Raw genomic sequence first — 25,610 nt, forward strand, 5'->3', positions numbered from 1 at the left:
CTATACCATTGCCAATGCGATCCCCAGATTCCTTCCTTAATAAAGTTCCCATCTCTCTCAAGCATATCTGCTGATCGTGCACGAACTGTCTGACCCTCTACCACATGAGGGCACACACATTTCCTTATGTCTATACGATTTCGAAAGCGATCCCGATTCCTTCCTTAATAAAGATTCCCGCTCCCTCAAATATACACGCTGATGGCACACGAACTGTTTTACCTTCTACCACTTGAGGCCACACGCATTTCTTTAACGTATATACTATTGCCAGAGCGATCCCATGATTCCTTCCATAATGCCGTTTCCCTTTCTCAAACATTACTCCTGATCACACACGAACTGTTCTGACCTCTACCTCACGAGGCCACACGTATTTCGGTGTCTATACCATTGCCAAAGCGAACACCAGATTCCTTCCTTAATAAAGTTTCCCTCTCTCTCAAACATAACTGCTGATCGCACACGAACTTTTTGACCCTCTGCCACATGAGGCCTCACATATTTCCTGATATCCATAAATTTGCCTAAACGATACAGATTCCTTCCCTAAAAAAGTTTCCCTCTGTCGTTCTTTTTTGCGCTCCTGCATCCGCGACCAAAACGTACTACATAATTTGTGGTGAGCGAAACACAGTAAATGTGTTCCCTGCATGCTTACCAAATGACACATTTTTCATGATCTGTATTTAATGCACTGTTATTGCTTTCAACACGCTGTCGCTTTTTCGCATCATAGACCACTCGGGCACAGAAGAAGCGCGGAGTAACAAGGCTCTCTTTATTTCCCCGTCAGGACTACTTCTGTACATTTCACAGCGTTGTACCTGATGTATGAAACAGAGAAGAGAGAGCCCTGTGTCGTTTGCAAAAAAAATGGGTGATCATTATCGTCATCACACTGAATGGCACGCGACGATGCTGCTGGTCAACGACTGCCCGCCCATGCGATGCCAGCAAATACCAGGCAGAACTAACCCTCCGGCTGAAAAGCGCTGGGAACAGCCCCGAAAAAACTTGCACACTAGCGAATAGCTTTCCAGCTGCCGCAGAACAGGACACAGCGTAGGAAACTGACTGGCTTCCTGCCGTTTCTCCGAGGCCACAGGTGTTGGAGAGAAGTAAGCAGAGTACACGAGACGTGTCAAAACTATAGGCCGAACCACGGGGAGCGGGAATAAAATCACGAACTCGGAAAACGCCACAATCAGCGGCTGGCGCGCGGACAACGCTGGGCTGTTGGCAGAGTCAACTGCGCGCAGTTGCCTTGAATCGTGGAGCTAAAGGAGCGTTCGCACTGGCGAGTCGCGGAGGTCGCGCGACCGGTTTAATTGATGCGCCCCCTCTCCACTTTCCTATGGCTGAAATCTGTGGCGCGATGTTCGCGACTCGACAGTGTCTCCCGCTAACCACAACGCGTTTGTCCGCTGTCTGAAAGGCCGATGCGTTGGAGGCAGACACGGTTCACGGCATAATCTTTGCAATTTATGCCGCATCGCGGTTAGACTCCTGTCTCTGCGTGCGCATCCAACGACAAAAAGCGGTGAGATGTGGTCAGCTTGAGCTACTCAACATGCTAGCGAGCGTCTTTATCATGGCTGTACATTTGTTTTTGTCAGGCCTCCTTGTGATTTTTTTCTTTTTCACTTAACGGCAGTAAGTAACAGTATTTCCGAAGACCACCAGTATGAAAGAGGCCCGCGATGGGGCCTTGCATTAAGCGAAGTAAATGAAAAAAAAACATATCTGTAGGTAAGAGCAAAGAAGCAGGTTTCCGTGTTATTTTGTAAAGGCACCTTTTATCAACCGGTAAGAATTAGGCATAGCCAAGTCGACTCGAGGATCCTCGAGGTAAATTCAAGAAACTGAAGTTTCAATAGCATCTCTTGAGAACTGCGGCTTGTAGCGTTGCTCTTCCAAACGAAAGGAATGCGAGAGCTGACGTATTTGATGCTGGCGGAGTTGACCCGATTGACGCGCGTGTGGAAGAGTGCGGGACCGTTATCCTGCTTACAAAGTTAACAACAAATTGCCTTTAAACTACTGAGCATGAAGGCGAAATTCTCCCAGCAAAGTTATGATGGTTCTTCTCCTTGCACCAGGGGTGCGCCATCGGAGACGGTAGTTGACTGGAAAGCTCCTTGCACCTGAAGTGCTCCGTCGGTGACGGTGTAATGACGACTTGCAACGACGGGATGCAAAGAAAAAATGAACGCCAGTTTATGTAAAGGAGATCTACAGAATGTACAGCATGTTAAACAGAGTGACAAATAAAACAGAAGTGGCTAAGAGAGAAATATTTCCTCCTCGGCACCGCCGAAGGTGCAGAACGTCTAAACCAAGCCCAGGGCGACGGATTGGCCTCCCAGCCGCCGCGGTGCCTGAGTGGTTATGGCGCTTTGCTGCCGGCCCGAAAGACGCGGGTTCGATCCCGGCCGCGGCGGTCGAATTTCGATGGAGGCAAAATTCTAGAGGCCCGTGTACTGTGCGATGTCAGTGCACGTTAAAGAACCCCAGGTGGTCGAAATTTCCGGAGCCATCACTACGGTGTCTCTCATAGCCTGAGTTGCTTCGGGACGTTAAACCCCTATAAACCAACCATTGGGCTCCAGGGCTCGATTTCAAACCCTCGGGAGTCCGTCTCACATTAAGGAAGCATCCAATAGCAGCAAGCCTCAACACGATTGGTTATTTACTGCGTGCAACCCCCTTCAACTTTAACGGTATTAAAACTCTTACCCAAAAGACAAAATCCAAAAAAGTGATTAAATTAGTTACAACATGCGGAGCAAACAGCGATCTCGGCAAAAGCGGCTGGCTCGCCTTGTCGAAACTTCTTCGGTGAACGGGACGTCAGCCGCTGTCGCCAGCGGTTTAGGGACGGTGTCGGGTCGAGGGACGTTTTTCGGTTTGCATGCACAAATGTAATGGCCCTGGAGTCCTGACAAACCGTTGACCGCCAGCCACACTGTTGCGCCCCTTTTCCAGTCCTTCGGAAACCGTAACTAATTGGCCGGAATCGGTCGCGCAACATTTGCGACTCGCCAGTAGCCTCGTATAGATGAGGCCGACTTTGTGCGTGGAGCGGGGCGCGCCACATGTCAGCCCCGGCCGCGTTTTAATGAACCCGTTTTCTGTCGGGCAGAGATCGCCGCTATCCCTAGCGTCGAGCATGCAAGCCACGCGGGAACGCTAGAAGAGGAGGAGGAACGCCCAGGCTTGCGCAGCGCCGCCAGACCAGATGGGAGAGGAAGCGCTAACCCAGCCGGACACCCTACTCGACCAGACTTTTGTCGGGCTCTTGTAAACTCCCCAAGTGTGAATCCTGAATCCGCCTTTACTGCGACGGAGCGCTGTATACCGTCCCTCAACCGACCGCAATTTTTTCAGTACGCCACCGCCTGAGCGAGCGTCGCCGGCCCCCAAGTCTGACTCACAGAAGCCTCCCAATCTGTGGGATTTTTCTTTCTATCGAGCACCATTAAAATGCACGATACACTTAAAATGCATTTTCGATGCCGATACTTTCATTTTTTCGGCAAGAGATACCTAATACCAATGCACAAAATGCATCGAAAGATAGCACGGAAGATTCATGCATCTTCGATACTGTCAATGCCTGCTGCCACAATGGGCAGGTATGTGGCAATCGAAATGAACTTTTTAAAATTGTTTTCATAGCGCGGGGAACAGGTATCTCACAACCCGGTGGGCATGTTGCCGTGTTCCATCGTGGCGAGGTTGTAATGACGTCGCAAGGTCACGTGAACACTCCCCACCAATAATAAAAATGTCACTTGCCACGCTGAGCAGTTTGTTCCGTCCTGTGGGATTGTTGTGATGATGTCATAAGGCCACGTGACCTTTCAAGGAATTACAACCAGAGGTGGGCAAATGCGCTCATTTTTACTTTTCTTCCCTCGCCCTCACATTTGAATCCATGGTCCTAGCTCACCCTCACCCTCACATCATCGGCTCTCCCTCGCTCCCACCCTCACTTCTAGTCAATTTTAAAACTCGAGTTTACTTTCTAGTCGGCAACTTCTGGCGATATTACTGAGTAATAAACATACAAGACTAGCCCTCAAGGTACTATTCGACGAGAGGCTCGATGCTCATACTGTTGTATGTGTGCGGGCATGTGTGTGAGTTCTTTGAACTAATCCGTGAGACAAAACCGAGACTGTTACGAGCTGAGCCCCGAAATATCCCTTTGTATTTAATTCTGGCACGCACTGCATGCATACATGCGCCCTGCACTTATAACAGTTCACTGTTATCTATATGAACTGCTAAAATGAGTCAGCTCGTTGCTGTGTGGGTGTACAAAAAATGTACGCCAACAATATCTAGAAAACAATTCAGCAGCGTTTACCACGACAATTACATTAAGTGCTAAGCACAGAGTAGACTCCGAACAAGAAAATGTTTACAATTACTTTAATTACCATTACCCGATGTCATAGAGATAGCACTGGGTCTTCTGAATTTCACTGCTTCGAATTTCCTGCCATTTCGTGAGGTTTGCTGCATGCTTGTCTGATGCTTCCACGCGCAGGGATGGAAAATGATGAAGTCCACGCTTTCAAACTACAGCTAAGAGACTGGCAGTTTAACACGCGTGACCACAGCTCCGTGACGAAAACGGCGACATTGCAAGCACAGCTTGAGAATTTGGCAGTTTTTTTATTGTTTTCGAAAAGTGTGCCATGAGGCATAAGGTGAAAAAAGGGGAGGGAATGTGGGAGATTGAAAGTCAAAAAAGGAGTGGAGACCCGTTGCGCTCAGGTAGTCGCAGAAGTTGCTAATGAAACGATTGTTCATAGTCCACTTCACGTAGTCACGTTCGCGGTTCCACCGCAGGCCGTTCGTACAAGCAGGATGTTAAGATCTCTCCCAACTGATTGCTCATCTGGGGGGAGTGTACGAGTCGACCGACATTAACCAACCGGAGTGGCACGCCCTCTTGGTGATGTGCTCAGACTTACCTCATATCGAAAAAGCCGCTAGGTGGCGCCGCCCTGTTTAGCTGGCTGCCTATCGAGCTCCGCTTTCACCTGCCCCTGGCCTAATCCAGGGCTTCGCCCGCCCCTGGATTTCCTTTCCATCGTTTCCGGAAGGCTTCCGAAGCACGTGGATACCATCGGCATCACGGCCCGCTGCCGGGCTGGCCCTTCAAGCGCCTCCAAAAGTCTGAAGCGGCGCGGCGCCTCGCTAACCCTAACGCGCCGCGCCTGCACCTCTGCAATGCAGCGTCTCGCGAAGCCCCTGCAGCCCAGACCCACTGATGCCGCCACCGCGGGGCCTACTCCAACCGCCCACGCCACCGCGCAAAATCCTGTCGCAACCAACACTGTGAGCGACGCTGGGAGCTCCGGATCGACGGCCGCGGCGCAGCCGGCAGCGTCCACTGCTCGCCAACTCCACGCTCTAAGAGACGTCAACACCTTTGGGCCCATAGACGCGTCGCAGCCGCCTGCGTTCGTCGACGCCGCCGGTGCCGCCGCGCCTACACCAGCCACATTACCCGCTGACACCAAGACCTGCAGCCCGGCACCAGCGTCGCAGATTGCGCCCCAGGCTGACGATTCGTCGGCAGACATGGACTTCATGGCGTCCCCGGTAGACGACACTCCATCCCCGGAAATCGGCTGGAGCACCATCGGTGCCAGCCGTAAGCCTGCTTCCGCCACCCGACCCCGCTCCGAGCTCATCACTGTTGGCATACAACTCCCTCCTGGTACCCTCAATCCCAAGCTGCCTCTCTACGACGTGCTCGCCGCAGTCACCTCCGCTGCACAACTTTCCTCCAAGACCAGTGCAGACATCACCCTTCAGGCCAAGCCAGCCCAAAGCCTTGTGTTTTTAAAAACTCATTCTCCTCTCACCGCCCACCTCCTACTTTCTATCACGCACCTTCACCTTCACGGTAAGCCTGTCAGCATCAAAACTTATTCCCCCCATCCTCCCATCTCATGCCTCGGCGTCATCCATAACGCCGGTGGCCACTTCACTCCTGATGAGCTCATGCATGAACTAGAATCTTTCAAAACAGATATTCTCGCTGCTCGCATGATGGGATCCACTCAATCAGTGCTCATAACGTTCGCTGGTACCGTGGTCGCCCACTTTGTATATTTCAAACGCGTTGCCTTCCGGTGCCGTCCTCATAAACCTAAGCCTCCCACCTGCACCCGTTGTCTCACTCTAGGCCACCGCGCCCACCAATGCCCCCAGCACAGCGTTCCGGCAAAGTGCCGTCGCTGTGCTGCTCCTCTACCCGCTGACCCTTCCGCTCATGTGTGTGCCCAGCCCTGGTGCGTTCATTGCCAGGTAAATACCCACCCCTCCCTCGACCCCACTTGCCCCTTCCTCCTTGCTAAACAACGCGAGTGTGCTAAAGCTGCATACCTCCGACGCCTAGCTTTGCGCCGGGCCACTCAACCCACCACCCCCTCCTCCTCCTCCTCGTCCTCCTCCTCTAATCATGAATATCCATCAGCTCCGATCACGTCACCACCAGGCTCCTTCGCCGCCATAGTTAAAGGATCCTCGGTGCCAGCGTCCCTCTCTTCCACTACACCACCCTCTCCATCCTTGACTGACGCGAGCCGCTCCTTCGACCTCCGGCTCGCAATGCTGGAACGCCAGCAGCGAGAGCAGCAGCGCATTTCCCACGATCTACAACAGCAGATACATGCCTTGACTCAAACCCTCCAGACAGCCACCTCCTCTCTTACCTCCCTGCTTAGCAAGGTAAATGAGCACCTTGCCACGTTCCCCACTCCCTCCTCCAGCGCCCAGGTCGCCCCTTTGGCTGACCTTGTCGAAACCACCACACAGGCACATCACACTCGCTTGGTTCAGCTGGAAACTTCGGTTCTCCAAATTCTTACCACCCTCCAAGCACAATCAAAGCAATTGGAATCTTTAACATCTATGCTCCAATCCGTCCATGAGTCACTGCCCCCGCCAAAAAAGAAGGAACGCGTACCATCGCGTTCCTCTCCACTCTCATAATGGCGTTTGGCGAGGACCTCGAAATTGTGCAGTGGAACTGCCGAAATCTTTGCCACAATAAGACTCCCCCCCCACCAGTACCTACTCACCCGCCCCTCTCTGCCTCATTTTCTCCTTCTCCAGGAGACCCGGACGGCCCGCAATGTCCCAGGCTACCGCGCCTACCATGCCACTACGGCCACGCCACTTGGGTCTATTTATGTACGCAGTGACGTGCTCGTAGAGCAAATTGACATCCCCTCCACCCTCCCTAAATATTTAGTTTGTGTGGTTTATTACCACCCTTCTTCCCGCATCTCACTCGTCCTTTTGTCTTTTTACAACCCCCCTGTCACTTCCTCTTTATTCTCTGCTCTGGGCAAATTCCTTCACTCTCTTCCTTCTACCTCCCATCTCCTCTTTGGTGGTGACTTTAATGCCCCTCACACACTCTGGGGCTACCCAAAAACCCTCAAACCCGGCCGCCTCCTGCATTGTCTGGCCCAGGAACGCCACCTCACCCTTCTTAATACTCCTGGCTCTCCTACTCGAGCGGGCATTGCCTCACAACGCCCCACGACGCCCGACCTCACTTTCTCTCGGGGTTCACTTTCCTTTCACTGGCAGGTGACAGCCGAAACTCTTCTAAGTGACCACTTTCTCATCCATATCACCACCTCTCTTTCCCACATCCCTCGCTGTCATCCGGTTATTCACACTGACTGGCATGCTTTTCGCACTAATCTCGCCTCCGACTCCTTTCAATCCTACGACGACTGGACGTCGCGCATCTCTGCAGCGCTCACGTCCAGTAGCCGTCGCGTTCGCTCTCGTTACCCAATCCAGGACCCAGATCCACACCTTATCCGTTTATGGCGTCGCCGTAAACGTCTTCAACGCTCCTTTCGCTCCCAACCACACAATGCCCAACTTTCCTCCCGGATCACTGCTCTGCGGGCTGAGATTGTCGCCCACTGCGCCTCCCTCGAGCATTCTCGTTGGAGTGCTCTTTGTGATGGCCTTGATTCTGCATTGCACTCGCGATCCGCATGGTCTCTCTTTAAATCCCTCCTTGGCAATATGCCTGCCCTTGCTCCCACTCTAGATAAAGCCCTCACTCAGGGGACTCCCTCCGAAGTTTTTGATCAACTCGCCTCTCTCTACCTCCCGCCCCCTCTGGCACCCTCCTACCCGGTGTACTCAGGTGGACCTAACCCCGATCTGGACCAATGCTTCACTCTCCGGGAGCTCGAATCTGCTCTGGCTGCTAATTCTACACGCTCGGCTCCCGGTGAGGATGCCATTACATACACCACACTTCGTAACCTTCCTGACTGCGCCAAAGAATTCCTCCTTCAAACCTACAATGAGGCCTGGGAGAGCGGCTGCTTGCCGAGCTCCTGGACATCCTCCCTTAATTCTATGATTCCAAAGCCGGGCAAACCACCCTCTCTCTCTAACCTCCGCCCAATCTCCCTGACGTCGTGCGTTGGTAAGACCCTTGAGCGAATGGCTCTGACTCGCCTCTCTGATTTTCTTGAGGCACGGGAGTTCTTCCCCCATTCTCTCATTGGCTTCCGACGCCGCGTCTGTGCACAGGACATGTTTCTGATTCTCCAGCAAACGTTCCTGTCCCCTACACCCACTCAAATTTACGCACTTGTGACTGTCGATGTTCGCAAGGCCTTTGACGGTGTTTGCCACGATCACATCCTTTCTCAACTCGCCTCTTTGGATTGTGGCTCCCGCATGTACTCCTATATCCGCTCATTCCTCTCTAAACGTGTGGCTCGCTTTCGAGTAGATACCCACTTGTCTAACCCACACCACCTCACCCGTGGCACTCCTCAAGGTGCTGTTCTCTCTCCTACCCTTTTCAATCTCGCTATGGCCCCTCTCGCCTCCCAGCTAGCTGAAATTCCCGACCTGCATCATATATTTTACGCCGATGACATCACTCTCTGGTGTTCATCTGGCTCTCCCGGTCACGTACAGGACACCCTGCAACGTGGCCTAGATCTCATCGACTCCTTTCTCACCACCGCTGGCCTCTCTCCTGCTCCTGAGAAATCCGAGCTTCTCCTTCTCAACCATTCCTCCTACCAGCGCTCACACAACCACTTCGTCTCTCTCCACCTTTCTGGCTCTCCCATTCCTGTCGTCACACAGTGCAAAGTTCTTGGCTTCCCTTTGCATGCGGCTAAGAATGTGCAAGCCCTCCACCGCGCTGTCACCACCTGCCTAGAGTGGGAGCAAGGGCAGGCTTATTGCCAAGGAGGGATTTAAAGAGAGACCATGCGGATCGCGAGTGCAATGCAGAATCAAGGCCATCACAAAGAGCACTCCAACGAGAATGCTCGAGGGAGGCGCAGTGGGCGACAATCTCAGCCCGCAGAACAGTGATGTTGGAGGAAAGTTGGGCATTGTGAGGTTGGGAGCGAAAGGAGCGTTGAAGACGTTTACGGCGACGCCATAAACGGATAAGGTGTGGATCTGGGTCCTGGATTGGGTAACGAGAGCGAACGTGACGGCTACTGGACGTGAGCGCTGCAGAGATGCGCGACGTCCAGTCGTCGTAGGATTGAAAGGAGTCGGAGGCGAGATTAGTGCGAAAAGCATGCCAGTCAGTGTGAATAACCGGATGACAGTGAGGGATGTGGGAAAGAGAGGTGGTGATATGGATGAGAAAGTGGTCACTTAGAAGAGTTTCGGCTGTCACCTGCCAGTGAAAGGAAAGTGAACCCCGAGAGAAAGTGAGGTCGGGCGTCGTGGGGCGTTGTGAGGCAATGCCCGCTCGAGTAGGAGAGCCAGGAGTATTAAGAAGGGTGAGGTGGCGTTCCTGGGCCAGACAATGCAGGAGGCGGCCGGGTTTGAGGGTTTGTGGGTAGCCCCAGAGTGTGTGAGGGACATTAAAGTCACCACCAAAGAGGAGATGGGAGGTAGAAGGAAGAGAGTGAAGGAATTTGCCCAGAGCAGAGAATAAAGAGGAAGTGACAGGGGGGTTGTAAAAAGACAAAAGGACGAGTGAGATGCGGGAAGAAGGGTGGTAATAAACCACACAAACTAAATATTTAAGGAGGGTGGAGGGGATGTCAATTTGCTCTACGAGCACGTCACTGCGTACATAAATAGACCCAAGTGGCGTGGCCGTAGTGGCATGGTAGGCGCGGTAGCCTGGGACATTGCGGGCCGTCCGGGTCTCCTGGAGAAGGAGAAAATGAGGCAGAGAGGGGCGGGTGAGTAGGTACTGGTGGAGGGGGGTCTTATTGTGGCAAAGATTTCGACAGTTCCACTGCACAATTTCGAGGTCCTCGCCAAACGCCATTATGAGAGTGGAGAGGAACGCGATGGTACGCGTTCCTTCTTTTTTGCCGGGGGCAGTGACTCATGGACGGATTGGAGCATAGATGTTAAAGATTCCAATTGCTTTGATTGTGCTTGGAGGGTGGTAAGAATCTGGAGAACCGAAGTTTCCAGCTGAACCAAGCGAGTGTGATGTGCCTGTGTGGTGGTTTCGACAAGGTCAGCCAAAGGGGCGACCTGGGCGCTGGAGGAGGGAGTGGGGAACGTGGCAAGGTGCTCATTTAGCTTGCTAAGCTGGGAGGTAAGAGAGGAGGTGGTTGTCTGGAGGGTTTGAGTCAAGGCATGTATCTGCTGTTGTAGATCGTGGGAAATGCGCTGCTGCTCTCGCTGCTGGCGTTCCAGCATTGCGAGCCGGAGGTCGAAGGAGCGGCTCGCGTCAGTCAAGGATGGAGAGGGTGGTGTAGTGGAAGAGAGGGACGCTGGCACCGAGGATCCTTTAACTATGGCGGCGAAGGAGCCTGGTGGTGACGTGATCGGAGCTGATGGATATTCATGATTAGAGGAGGAGGACGAGGAGGAGGAGGAGGGGGTGGTGGGTTGAGTGGCCCGGCGCAAAGCTAGGCGTCGGAGGTATGCAGCTTTAGCACACTCGCGTTGTTTAGCAAGGAGGAAGGGGCAAGTGGGGTCGAAGGAGGGGTGGGTATTTACCTGGCAATGAACGCACCAGGGCTGGGCACACACATGAGCGGAAGGGTCAGCGGGTAGAGGAGCAGCACAGCGACGGCACTTTGCCGGAACGCTGTGCTGGGGGCATTGGTGGGCGCGGTGGCCTAGAGTGAGACAACGGGTGCAGGTGGGAGGCTTAGGTTTATGAGGACGGCACCGGAAGGCAACGCGTTTGAAATATACAAAGTGGGCGATGACGGTACCAGCGAACGTTATGAGCACTGATTGAGTGGATCCCATCATGCGAGCAGCGAGAATATCTGTTTTGAAAGATTCTAGTTCATGCATGAGCTCATCAGGAGTGAAGTGGCCACCGGCGTTATGGATGACGCCGAGGCATGAGATGGGAGGATGGGGGGAATAAGTTTTGATGCTGACAGGCTTACCGTGAAGGTGAAGGTGCGTGATAGAAAGTAGGAGGTGGGCGGTGAGAGGAGAATGAGTTTTTAAAAACACAAGGCTTTGGGCTGGCTTGGCCTGAAGGGTGATGTCTGCACTGGTCTTGGAGGAAAGTTGTGCAGCGGAGGTGACTGCGGCGAGCACGTCGTAGAGAGGCAGCTTGGGATTGAGGGTACCAGGAGGGAGTTGTATGCCAACAGTGATGAGCTCGGAGCGGGGTCGGGTGGCGGAAGCAGGCTTACGGCTGGCACCGATGGTGCACCAGCCGATTTCCGGGGATGGAGTGTCGTCTACCGGGGACGCCATGAAGTCCATGTCTGCCGACGAATCGTCAGCCTGGGGCGCAATCTGCGACGCTGGTGCCGGGCTGCAGGTCTTGGTGTCAGCGGGTAATGTGGCTGGTGTAGGCGCGGCGGCACCGGCGGCGTCGACGATCGCAGGCGGCTGCGACGCGTCTATGGGCCCAAAGGTGTTGACGTCTCTTAGAGCGTGGAGTTGGCGAGCAGTGGACGCTGCGGCGACGACGAACGCTGCCGGCTGCGCCGCGGCCGTCGATCCGGAGCTCCCAGCGTCGCTCACAGTGTTGGTTGCGACAGGATTTTGCGCGGTGGCGTGGGCGGTTGGAGTAGGCCCCGCGGTGGCGGCATCAGTGGGTCTGGGCTGCAGGGGCTTCGCGAGACGCTGCATTGCAGAGGTGCAGGCGCGGCGCGTTAGGGTTAGCGAGGCGCCGCGCCGCTTCAGACTTTTGGAGGCGCTTGAAGGGCCAGCCCGGCAGCGGGCCGTGATGCCGATGGTATCCACGTGCTTCGGAAGCCTTCAGGAAACGATGGAAAGGAAGTCCAGGGGCGGGCGAAGAACTGGATTAGGCCAGGGGCAGGTGAAAGCGGAGCTCGATAGGCAGCCAGCTAAACAGGGCGGCGCCACCTAGCGGCTTTTTCGATATGAGGTAAGTCTGAGCACATCACCAAGAGGGCGTGCCACTCCGGTTGGTTAATGTCGGTCGACTCGTACACTCCCCCCAGATGAGCAATCAGTTGGGAGAGATCTTAACATCCTGCTTGTACGAACGGCCTGCGGTGGAACCGCGAACGTGACTACGTGAAGTGGACTATGAACAATCGTTTCATTAGCAACTTCTGCGACTACCTGAGCGCAACTGGTCTCCACTCCTTTTTTGACTTTCAATCTCCCACATTCCCTCCCCTTTTTTCACCTTATGCCTCATGGCACACTTTTCGAAAACAATAAAAAAACTGCCAAATTCTCAAGCTGTGCTTGCAATGTCGTCGTTTTCGTCACGGAGCTGTGGTCACGCGTGTTAAACTGCCAGTCTCTTAGCTGTAGTTTGAAAGCGTGGACTTCATCATTTTCCATCCCTGCGAGTGGAAGCATCAGACAAGCATGCAGCAAGCCTCACGAAATGGCAGGAAATTCGAAGCAGTGAAATTCAGAAGACCCAGTGCTATCTCTATGACATCGGGTAATGGTAATTAAAGTAATTGTAAACATTTTCTTGTTCGGAGTCTACACTGTGCTTAGCACTTAATGTAATTGTCGTGGTAAACGCTCCTGAATTGTTTTCTAGATATTGTTGGCGTACATTTTTTGTACACCCACACAGCAACGAGCTGACTCATTTTAGCAGTTCATATAGATAACAGTGAACTGTTATAAGTGCAGGGCGCATGTATGCATGCAGTGCGTGCCAGAATTAAATACAAAGGGATATTTCGGGGCTCAGCTCGTAACAAGCTCGGTTTTGTCTCACGGATTAGTTCAAAGAACTCACACACATGCCCGCACACATACAACACTATGAGCATCGAGCCTCTCGTCGAATAGTACCTTGAGGGCTAGTCTTGTATGTTTATTACTCAGTAATATCGCCAGAAGTTGCCGACTAGAAAGTAAACTCGAGTTTTAAAATTGACTAGAAGTGAGGGTGGGAGCGAGGGAGAGCCGATGATGTGAGGGTGAGGGTGAGCTAGGACCATGGATTCAAATGTGAGGGCGAGGGAAGAAAAGTAAAAATGAGCGCATTTGCCCACCTCTGGTTGTAATTCCTTGAAAGGTCACGTGGCCTTATGACATCATCACAACCATCCCATAGGACGGAACAAACTGCTCAGCGTGGCAAGTGACATTTTTATTATTGGTGGGGAGTGTTCACGTGACCTTGCGACGTCATTACAACCTCGCCACGATGGAACACGGCAACATGCCCACCGGGTTGTGAGATACCTGTTCCCCGCGCTATGAAAACAATTTTAAAAAGTTCATTTCGATTGCCACATACCTGCCCATTGTGGCAGCAGGCATTGACAGTATCGAAGATGCATGAATCTTCGGTGCTATCTTTCGATGCATTTTGTGCATTGGTATTAGGTATCTCTTGCCGAAAAAATGAAAGTATCGGCATCGAAAATGCATTTTAAGTGTATCGTGCATTTTAATGGTGCTCGATAGAAAGAAAAATCCCACAGATTGGGAGGCTTCTGTGAGTCAGACTTGGGGGCCGGCGACGCTCGCTCAGGCGGTGGCGCACTGAAAAAATTGCGGTCGGTTGAGGGACGGTATACAGCGCTCCGTCGCAGTAAAGGCGGATTCAGGATTCACACTTGGGGAGTTTACAAGAGCCCGACAAAAGTCTGGTCGAGTAGGGTGTCGGGCTGGGTTAGCGCTTTCTCTCCCATCTGGTCTGGCGGCGCTGCGCAAGCCTGGGCGTTCCTCCTCCTCTTCTAGCGTTCGCGCGTGGCTTGCATGCTCGACGCTAGGGATAGCGGCGATCTCTGCCCGACAGAAAACGGGTTCATTAAAACGCGGCCGGGGCTGACATGTGGCGCGCCCCGCTCCACGCACAAAGTCGGCCTCATCTATACGAGGCTACTGGCGAGTCGCAAATGTTGCGCGACCGATTCCGGCCAATTAGATACGGTTTCCGAAGGATTGGAAAAGGGGCGCAACAGTGTGGCTGGCGGTCAACGGTTTGTCAGGACTCCAGGGCCATCACATTTGTGCATGCAAACCGAAAAACGTCCCTCGACCCGACACCGTCCCTAAACCGCTGGCGACAGCGGCTGACGTCCCGTTCACCAAAGAAGTTTCGACAAGGCGAGCCAGCCGGTTTTGCCGAGATCGCTGTTTGCTCCGCATGTTGTAACTAATTTAATCACTTTTTTGGATTTTGTCTTTTGGGTAAGAGTTTTTAATACCGTTAAAGTTGAAGGGGGTTGCACGCAGTAAAGAACCAATCGTGTTGAGGCTTGCTGCTATTGGATGCTTCCTGAATGTGAGACGGACTCCCGAGGGTTTGAAATCGAGTCCTGAAGCCCAATGGTTGGTTTATAGGGGTTTAACGTCCCGAAGCAACTCAGGCTATGAGAGACACCGTAGTGAAGGGCTCCGGAAATTTCGACCACCTGGGGTTCTTTAACGTGCACTGACATCGCACCGTACACGGGCCTCTAGAATTTTGCCTCCATCGAAATTCGACCGCCGCGGCCGGGATCGAACCCGCGTCTTTCGGGCCGGCAGCAAAGCGCCATAACCACTCAGGCACCACGGCGGCTGGGAGGCCAATCCGTCGCCCTGGGCTTGGTTTAGACGTTCTGCACCTTCGGCGGTGCCGAGGAGGAAATATTTCTCTCTTAGCCACTTCTGTTTTATTTGTCACTCTGTTTAACATGCTGTACATTCTGTAGATCTCCTTTACATAAACTGGCGTTCATTTTTTCTTTGCATCCCGTCGTTGCAAGTCGTCATTACACCGTCACCGACGGAGCACTTCAGGTGCAAGGAGCTTTCCAGTCAACTACCGTCTCCGATGGCGCACCCCTGGTGCAAGGAGAAGAACCATCATAACTTTGCTGGGAGAATTTCGCCTTCATGCTCAGTAGTTTAAAGGCAATTTGTTGTTAACTTTGTAAGCAGAATAACGGTCCCGCACTCTTCCACACGCGCGTCAATCGGGTCATCAACTCCGCCAGCATCAAATACGTCAGCTCTCGCATTCCTTTCGTTTGGAAGAGCAACGCTACAAGCCGCAGTTCTCAAGAGATGCTATTGAAACTTCAGTTTCTTGAATTTACCTCGAGGATCCTCGAGTCGACTTGGCTATGCCTAATTCTTACCGGTTGATAAAAGGTGCCTTTACAAAATAACACGGAAACCTGCTTCTTTGCTCCTACCTACAGATATGTTTTTTTTTTCATTTACTTCGCTTAATGCAAGGCCCCATCGCGGGCCACTTTCAGACTGGTGGTCTTCGGAAATACTGTTACTTACTGCCGTTAAGTGAAAAAGAAAAAAATCACAAGGAGGCCTGACAAAAACAAATGTACAGCCATGATAAAGACGCTCGCTAGCATGTTGAGTAGCTCAAGCTGACCACATCTCACCGCTTTTTGTCGTTGGATGCGCACGCAGAGACTGGAGTCTAACCGCGATGCGGCATAAATTGCAAAGATTATGCCGTGAACCGTGTCTGCCTCCAACGCATCGGCCTTTCAGACAGCGGACAAACGCGTTGTGGTTAGCGGGAGACACTGTCGAGTCGCGAACATCGCGCCACAGATTTCAGCCATAGGAAAGTGGAGAGGGGGCGCATCAATTAAACCGGTCGCGCGACCTCCGCGACTCGCCAGTGCGAACGCTCCTTTAGCTCCACGATTCAAGGCAACTGCGCGCAGTTGACTCTGCCAACAGCCCAGCGTTGTCCGCGCGCCAGCCGCTGATTGTGGCGTTTTCCGAGTTCGTGATTTTATTCCCGCTCCCCGTGGTTCGGCCTATAGTTTTGACACGTCTCGTGTACTCTGCTTACTTCTCTCCAACATCTGTGGCCTCGGAGAAACGGCAGGAAGCCAGTCAGTTTCCTACGCTGTGTCCTGTTCTGCGGCAGCTGGAAAGCTATTCGCTAGTGTGCAAGTTTTTTCGGGGCTGTTCCCAGCGCTTTTCAGCCGGAGGGTTAGTTCTGCCTGGTATTTGCTGGCAACGCATGGGCGGGCAGTCGTTGACCAGCAGCATCGTCGCGTGCCATTCAGTGTGATGACGATAATGATCACCCATTTTTTTTGCAAACGACACAGGGCTCTCTCTTCTCTGTTTCATACATCAGGTACAACGCTGTGAAATGTACAGAAGTAGTCCTGACGGGGAAATAAAGAGAGCCTTGTTACTCCGCGCTTCTTCTGTGCCCGAGTGGTCTATGATGCGAAAAAGCGACAGCGTGTTGAAAGCAATAACAGTGCATTAAATACAGATCATGAAAAATGTGTCGTTTGGTAAGCATGCAGGGAATACATTTACTGTGTTTCGCTCACCACAAATTATGTAGTACGTTTTGGTCGCGGATGCAGGAGCGCGAAAAAGAACGACAGAGGGAAACTTTTTTAGGGAAGGAATCGGTATCGTTTAGGCAAATTTATGGATATCAGGAAATATGTGAGGCCTCATGTGGCAGAGGGTCAAAAAGTTCGTGTGCGATCAGCAGTTATGTTTGAGAGAGAGGGAAACTTTATTAAGGAAGGAATCTGGTGTTCGCTTTGGCAATGGTATAGACACCGAAATACGTGTGGCCTCGTGAGGTAGAGGTCAGAACAGTTCGTGTGTGATCAGGAGTAATGTTTGAGAAAGGGAAACGGCATTATGGAAGGAATCATGGGATCGCTCTGGCAATGGTATATACGTTAAAGAAATGCGTGTGGCCTCAAGTGGTAGAAGGTAAAACAGTTCGTGTGCCATCAGCGTGTATATTTGAGGGAGCGGGAATCTTTATTAAGGAAGGAATCGGGATCGCTTTCGAAATCGTATAGACATAAGGAAATGTGTGTGGCCTCATGTGGTAGAGGGTCAGACAGTTCGTGCACGATCAGCAGATATGCTTGAGAGAGATGGGAACTTTATTAAGGAAGGAATCTGGGGATCGCATTGGCAATGGTATAGACATAAAGAAATACGTGTGGCCTCTTGTGATAGAGGGTCATACAGTTTGTGTGCGATGAGCAGATATATTTGACAAAGAGGGAAACATTATTAAGGAAGCTGGGGATCGCTTTGGCAATGATATGGAAATATGGACATGCGTGTGGCCTCATGTTGTACAGGGTGAAACAGTTCTTGTGCGATCAGCGTATGTATTTGTGAGATAGAGAAACTTTGTTCTGGAAGGATTCTGGGGATTGCATTGTAAATGGTATAGACTGACGGAAATACAAATGGCATCATGTGGTAGAGGGTCAAAAAGTTAGTGTGCGATCAGCAGATATGTTTTAGACAGAGGGCAACTATTAAGGAAGGAATCTGGGGATTCTTTTGGCAGTGTAATAGACATAAGGAAGTACGTGTGGCAGCTTGTGGTAGATGGTGAAACAATTCGTGTGCGAGCAGCAGGTATATTTGAGAGAGAGGGAAACTTTATTAAGGAAGGAATCTGGGGATCGCTTTGGCAATGATATAGACATAAGGAAATGCGTGTGGCCTCATGTGGTAGAGGGTCAAACAGTTCGTGCGCGATCAGCAGATATGTTTGAGAGAGAGGGAAACTTTATTAAGGAAGGAATGTGCGGTTTGATTTGGCAATTGCATAGGCATAAGGTAATACGTGTGGCCTCATTGGTAGATGGGGAAACAGTCCGTGTGCGATCAGGAGATATGTTTGAGAGAGAAGGAAACTTTATTGAGGATGGAATCTTATGATCACATTGGCAATGGTATAGGCATAAGGAAATCGGTGTCGCCACATGTGGCAGAGGGTCAAACAGTTCGTGTGCGATCAGCGGATATGTTTGAGAGAGAGGGAAACGTTATTAAGGTAGGAATCTCGGAATCGCTTTGGAAATGGTATAAACATAAGGATATACGTTTGGCCTCATGTGGTAGAGGGTGAAACATTTCGTGAGCGATCTGCAGATATTTTTGAAAGAGAAGGAATCTTTATTAAGGAAGCAATCAGAGGATCGCACTGGCAATGGTATAGACATAAGGAAATACGTGCCGCCTCATGTGGTATAGGGTCAAACAGTTCGTGTGCGATCACCAGGTATATTTGAGAGAGAGAGGAACTTTAAGGAAAGAATCTGGGAATCGCTTTGGCAAAGATATAGACATAAGAAAATGCTTGTGGCTTCATGTTTAAGAGCGTGAAACAGTTCATGCGTGATCAGCAGATATTTTTGAGAAAGAGGGAGTCTTTATTGAGCAAGGAATCTGGGGATAGCTGTAGCAATGGTATAGACATAAGGAAATATGTGTGACCTCATGTGGTATATGTTCAAACAGTTCGTGTGCGATCAGCAGATATGTTTGAGAGAGAGAGAGAGAGAAACTTTATTAAGGCCGGAATCGGGATTGCTTTGGCAATGGTATAGACAAGAAAATACGGGTGGCCTCATGTGGTAGAGGGCCAAACAGTTCATGTGCGATCAGCAGACATTTTTGGTACAGAGGGAAACTCTTATGGAAGGAATCGGGGGGTCGGTTCGGCAAATTTATAGATAATAGGAGGTACGTGAGGCCTTTTGTCGTAGAGGGTCAAACAGTTAACTTGCGATCAGCGGATATAATTGAGAAAGTGGGAATCTTTATTAAAGAAGGAGTCTGGGGATCACTTTGGCAATTGTATAGACATAAGGATATAAGTGTAGCGCCAAGCGGTAGAGGCCCAAGCAGTTCGTGTGCAATCATCAGATATTTTTGAGACAGAGGGAAACTCTTAAGGAAAGAATCGGGGGTCGGTTAGGCAAATTTATGTATATAAGGAGATACGTGAGGCCTCTTGTTGTAGATGGTCAAATAGTTCCTGTGTGATCAGTGGATATATTTGAGAGCGAGGGAAACTTCAATGAACGTATGTGGGGATCGATTTGGCAGTGGTGTACACGCAAGGAAATAGGTGTGGCCTCATGTGTTAGCCTGTCAAACAGTTCGTGTGCGATCAGGATATATGTTTGAGAGAGAAGGAAACTTTATTAAGAAATGTGCGGTTTTCTTTGGCAATAGTGCAGGCATAAGGAAATACGTGTCGCCTCATGTGGTCGAGGGTCAAACACGAATCAGCGGGTGTATTTGAGAGAGAGGGAAACTTTATTTTAGAAGTAATCTAGGAATCGCTTTAGCAATAGTATCGAGATAAGGAAATACGTGTGGCCTCATGTGGTAGAGGGTCAAACAGTCCGTGTGCGATCAGCAGATATGTTTGAGACAGAGGGAAACTCTTAAGGAAAGAATCGGGGTCGGTTAATCAAATTTATGGATATAAGGAGATACGTGAGGCCCCTTGTAGATGGTCAAACAGTTCATGTGTGATCAGTGGTATATTTGAGAGAGAGGGAAACTTTAATCATCGAATCTGGGGATCGATTTGGCAGTGGTGTTTACACAAGGAAATAGGTGTGGCCTCATGTGATAGAGGGTCAAACAGTTCGTGTGCGATCAGGACATATGTTTGAGAGAGAAGGATACTTTATTAGGGAATGTGCGGTTTGCTTTGGGAATAGTGTAGGCATAAGAAAATACGTGTCGACTCATGTGGTCGAGGGCCAAACAGTTCGTGTGCGATCAGTTTGTATATTTAAGAGAACGGGAAATTTTATTATGTAAGGAATCTCGGAATCGCTTTGGCAATAGTATCGTGATTAGGAAATCCGTGTGGCCTCATGTGGTAGAGGTTCAAAAAGTTCGTGTGCGATCAGCAGATATATTTGACAGAAAGGGAAACTTTATTAAGGAAGCTGGGGATCGATTTGGGAATGGCATGTACATATGGAAATGCGTGTGCCCGCTTGTGGTAGAGGGTCAAACAGTTCGTGTGCGATCAGCGTATATATTCGAGAGAGTGGGAACCTTTCATAAGGAAGTAATCGGCATGGCTTGGCAATGGTATGGGCATAAGGAAATGTATGTGGCCTCATGTGGTAGAGGTTCAGACAGTTCGTGTGCGATCAGCAGATATGTTTGAGGGAGAGGGATTCATTATAAAGGAAGAAATGTAGGGATCGCTTTGGCAATGATATAGACATAAGGAAATACTTGTCGCCTCGTTGTGGTAGAGGGTCAAACAGTTCGTTTGCGATCAGCGGGTATATTTGAGATAGAGGGAATCTTTACTAAGGGAGGAATCAGGGGAGCGCTTTGGCAATGATATAGACATAAGAAAATGAAAGTGGCCTCATGTGGTAGAGGTTTAAGCACTACGTGCACGATCAGCAGATATCTTTGAGAGAGAGCGAAGCTTTATTGAGAAAGAAATCTGGGGATCGTTTTGGCAATGGTATAGACATAAGGAAATATGTGTGGCCTCATGTGGTTTAAGGTCAAACACTTCGTGCGCGATAAAAATATATTTTTGAGACAGAGGGAATCTTTTTTAGGGATGGAATCTTTGGATATGTTAGGCAAATTTATGGATATGAGGGAATACGCGCGACCTCATATTATAGAGGGTCAAACAGTTTGTGTGCGATCAGAAGTTATGTTTGAGAGAGAGGGAAACTTTATTAAGGAAGGAATCTGGTGATCGCTTTGGCAATGGTATAGACGTACCGAAATACGTGTGGCCTCATGAGGTAGATGTTCAAACAGTTCGTGTGTGATCAGTAGTTATGTTTCAGAGAGGGAAACGGCATTAAGGAGGGGATCGGGATCGCTTCGGCAGTGCTATAGACAAGGAACTGCGTGTGGCCTCCTGTGATACAGGGTCAAACAGTTTGTGAGCGGTGAGAAGTTATGCTTGAGAGAGAGGGGAACTTTATTAAGGAAGGAATCTGGGGATCGTTTTGGCAATGGTATAGACAAAGAAATACGTGTGGCCTCATGTGATAGAGGGTCAAACATTTCGAGTGTGATCAGCGGATATATTTGTGAGGGAGGGAAACTTTAAGGAAGGAATCTGGAGATCGATCTGGGAATGTTATAGACATACGGAAATACGTATGGCCTCATGTGGTACTGGGTCAAACAGTTCGCGTGCGACCAGCTGATATATTTGAGAACGAGGGCAACTTTATTAAGGAAGAAATCTGGGATTCGCTTTGGCAACGTTATAGGCATAAGGAAGTGGGTGTGTCCTCATGTGGTTGATGGAGAAACAGTTTGTGTGCGATGAGCAGGTATGTTTGAGGGAGAGGCAAACTTTAATAAAGAAATCTGAAGATTGCATTGGGAATGTTATAGACATACGGAAATACGTATGACTTGATATGGTACTGGGTCAAACAGTTTGTGTGCGATCAGCAGATATATTTGAGAGCGAGGCAAACTTCATTACGGAAGAAATCTGGAGATCGCTTTGGCAATGGTATAGAGATAAAGAGGTACGTGTGGCACTTTTGGTAGACGGTGAAACAGTTCGTGTGCAGGCAGCAGGTATACTTGAGAGGAGGAATCTTTATTAACGGAGGAATATGGGAATCGCTTTGGCAATGGCATAGACATAAGGAAATACGTGTGGCCTCTTTTGGCAGAGGGTCAAACAGTTCGTTTTCGATCAGCGGGTATATTTGAGATAGACGGAATCTTTATTAATGAAAGACTCTGGGGATCGCGTTGCCAACGGTATACTCGTAAGGAAGTACGTGTGGCCTCATGCGGTAGACGGTCAAACAGTTCATGTGCGATCAGCAGTTATGTCTGAGGGAGAGGGAAACTTTATTAAGGAAGGAATCTGGGCATCGCTTTGGCAATACTATAGACATAACGAAATACGTATGGCCTCATGTGGTAGAGTGTCAGACACTTCGTGTGCGATCAGCAGATATGTTTCAAAGAGAACGAATCTTTATTAAGAAAGAAATCTGGGGTTCGCTTCGGCAATGGTATAGGCATAAGGAAGTGGGTGTGGCCTCATGCGGTAGATGGTGAGACAGTTCGTGTGCGACCCGCAGATATATTTAGGAGGGAAACTTTATTAAGGAAGGAATCTGGGGATCGCTTTGGGAATAGTATAGACAAAAAATACGTGTCGCTTCATGAGGTAGCGTGTCATACAGTTCATGTGCGATGAGCGGATATATTTATGAGAGCTAGGTAATCTTTATTAACGGAGGAATCTGGGGATCGCTTCGGCAATAATATAAACGTAAGGAAATACGTGTGGCCTCAGGATGTATAGGGTCGAACTGCTCGTGTGCGATCAGCGGATATATGTGAGAGAGAGGAAAACTTTATTATGGAATGAATCTGGGGATCGCATTGAGAATTTATAGACATACGGGAATACATGTGCCCTCATGTGGTACTGGGTCAAACAGTTCGTGTGCGATCAGCAGATATATTTGAGAGGGATACTTTATTAAGGAAGGAATCTGGATATCGCTTTGGCAATGGTATAGACATAAGGAAATACGTGTGGCGTCATGTGGTATAGTGTCAAACACTTCGTGGGTGATCAGCATATATGTTTGAGAGAGAGGATGCTTTATTAAGTAACGTATCTGTGGATCGTTTTGGCAGTGGTTTACACATACGTAATTGCGTACGGCCTCATGTGGTAGAGGGTCGATCGGTTCGTGTGCGATCAGCAGATATATTTGAGTGAGAGGGAAACTCTAATAAGGAAGAAATCTGGTGTCGCATTGACATTGGTATGGGCATAAGGAAATACGTGTCGTCGCTTACGTGATAGAGGGTCAAAGAGTTCGTGTGCGATCAGCGGGTATATTTGAGAAAGAGGGATTCATTATTGCACTTCGTGTGCGATCAGCAGATGTATTTTAGAGAGGGGAAACTTTAATAAGTAAGTATTCGGCATGGCTTTGGCAATGGTATAGACAGAAGGAAATGTGTGTGGCCTCATGTGGTAGAGGGTCCGACAGTTCGTGTGCAATAAGCAGATATGTTTGATGGATAGGGAAACTTTATTAAGGAAGGAGTGTGGGGATCGCTTTCGCAATGATATAGACATAAGGAAATACTTCTCGCCTAATGTGGCAGAGGGTGAAACAATTCTTGTGCGATCAGCAGATCTATTTGAGAGAGAGGTAAACTTTATCAGGGAAGCAATCTGGGGATCGCATTGGCATTGGTGTAGAGATAAGGAAATACGTGTCGCTTTATGTGGTAGAGGGTCAAACAGCTCGTGTGCGATCAGCGGGTATATTTGAGAGAGAGGAAATCTTTATTACAGTTCGTGTGTGATCAGCGGATGTATTTGAACGAAGGGAAACTTTAATAAGGAAGTAATCGGCATGGCTTTTGCAATGGTATAGACATAAGGAAGTGTGTGTGGCCTATTGTGGTAGATGGTCAGACAGTTCGCGTGCGATGAGCAGATATGTTTGAGGGAGAGGGAAACTTTATTAAGGAAGGAATGTGGGGATCGCTTCGGCAATGGTATAGACATAAGGAAATGTGCGTGGCCTCATGTGGCAGGGGGTCAAACAGTTTGTGTGCGTTCAGCAGATGTGCTTAAGAGAGAGGGAATCTTTATTATGAAAGGAATCTAGGGATCGCTTTGGCAATAGTATACACATAAAGAAATGCGTGTGGCCTCATGTGGTGGAGGATCAAACAGTTGGTGTGCGATCAGCAGATATTTCTGAGACAGGGAAACTTTGTTAAGGAAGGAATCTGAGGATCGGTTTGGAAATCGTATAGATATAAGGAAATACGTGAGGCTTCATGTGGTAGGGGGTCAAGAATTTGGAGTGAGATCAGCGGATATATTTGAGAAGGAGGGAATCTTTATGAAAGGAGGAATATGGCGATTGGTTTGGCAATGGTACACCACTTAGTAGATACCGCAAACCATACGCCCTTATCACTTGCCACATGGTCATCAGTTAATTCCCTAAAGTTAAACAAAGAGAAAACTAAAGTGGTTCTCTTCCTTTCTAAAAGGAGACAAGTATTTCACCGACTTTCGCTATACCTCAGCGGCACTGTAATCGAGTACGTGGACACCTTTACTCATTGGGTTTGACTTTAAGCTGTACGATGAGATGGGATGCACTTGTTAGTAACCTTGCATCAGCACTTTCTAGAATCGTCTTAATTACGTTGCGTAACAGGCATACATTATCTATCAAAATTAAAATTACTTTGTTTTTGGCATTTTTTCTATTCCCCCCAAAGCTACTGTTTCCTCGTCTGGGGAAACGCAACGGTATATAACGTCCTAAAGGTATGAACATTGCAAAAGAAAATGCTTCGTGCAATTTTCAACGGTTCGTATGATTCGCCTACTCGTCACATTTACCTACATTTTAATTTTGTACCAGTCAACAAATTATTTAACTACAGATTTGCATGTTTTTAGAAAACGGATTAAAAGGGTGATTCATTTATTTCTCGAATTGTACCAATTACATGTCGTCACTCATCGCACATCAGATTGCAGTGTAGGTCTGCACTACGGAAATGGAGAACCAACTATGGATTCTACTGTGGATTTTTTATGTTAAGCTATATCGTGATAAAGTTCCTCAATACCTCATTCAGTGACCAAGTGAATTTTCTGTCTTCTGTCTTCTGGAAAAGCTTTATCCAATAATCTGTGCTACAGTGATGCCAAGTGTCTGTGTGTACTTTGTAACTCTGGGTTATATCTTCATTGTCTTTTCGTTATAATTATTGCTGCAATTCCTAGATACCTGTGTCGGTCAAGCTAGTTCTTCATAAGCGCACTTGCATTCACTTTTTAGCAGTGGTTGTATTTGCCTCGTGCCAACTGCTGAGTTGTAAGGGTGGTGATGCCCGTAAAGAGGTGTCATTCACTGTTTTTTCGGTGTCGTGAAAGTTTGCATGTACAAACCTTGCATCCCCAGTTTGCATGTACAACCTGAAATAAAGATTGATTGATCGACTCTGCCCAAGGACCGTGCCCACGAAGCGTGCTGCTTGGCAGGGAAGGGAGAGAACAGGAGGCAAAGACACTATAAATGAGCCATCAAGGCAGAAATCTGGGCTAGTTGGTATGTCATCATTAAATTAAAGACTAGCGCATATAACTAGGACACATACATAGAAAAAGACATGGATTATTATGTCGTGCTGTCTTCTATGTCTGTGTCCTAAATGTATGCGCTAGTCTTTTAATTAATTATAACAGAACGCCCGTCTACCTCATCGAGGGGGTGCGTTCGTTCCGGTTCTGGGGGGTTTGTCGTCCGGTTCGGTTACATTCTAGTTCACTGTAGTTCCGTTGCTACTCGATCGCACGCGGGAGCACATCCTCCTCTCAGTAAGTATAT

This window comes from Amblyomma americanum, chromosome 1 (assembly GCF_052857255.1).
Source record: "Amblyomma americanum isolate KBUSLIRL-KWMA chromosome 1, ASM5285725v1, whole genome shotgun sequence".
Taxonomy (NCBI): Eukaryota; Metazoa; Arthropoda; class Arachnida; order Ixodida; family Ixodidae; genus Amblyomma; species Amblyomma americanum.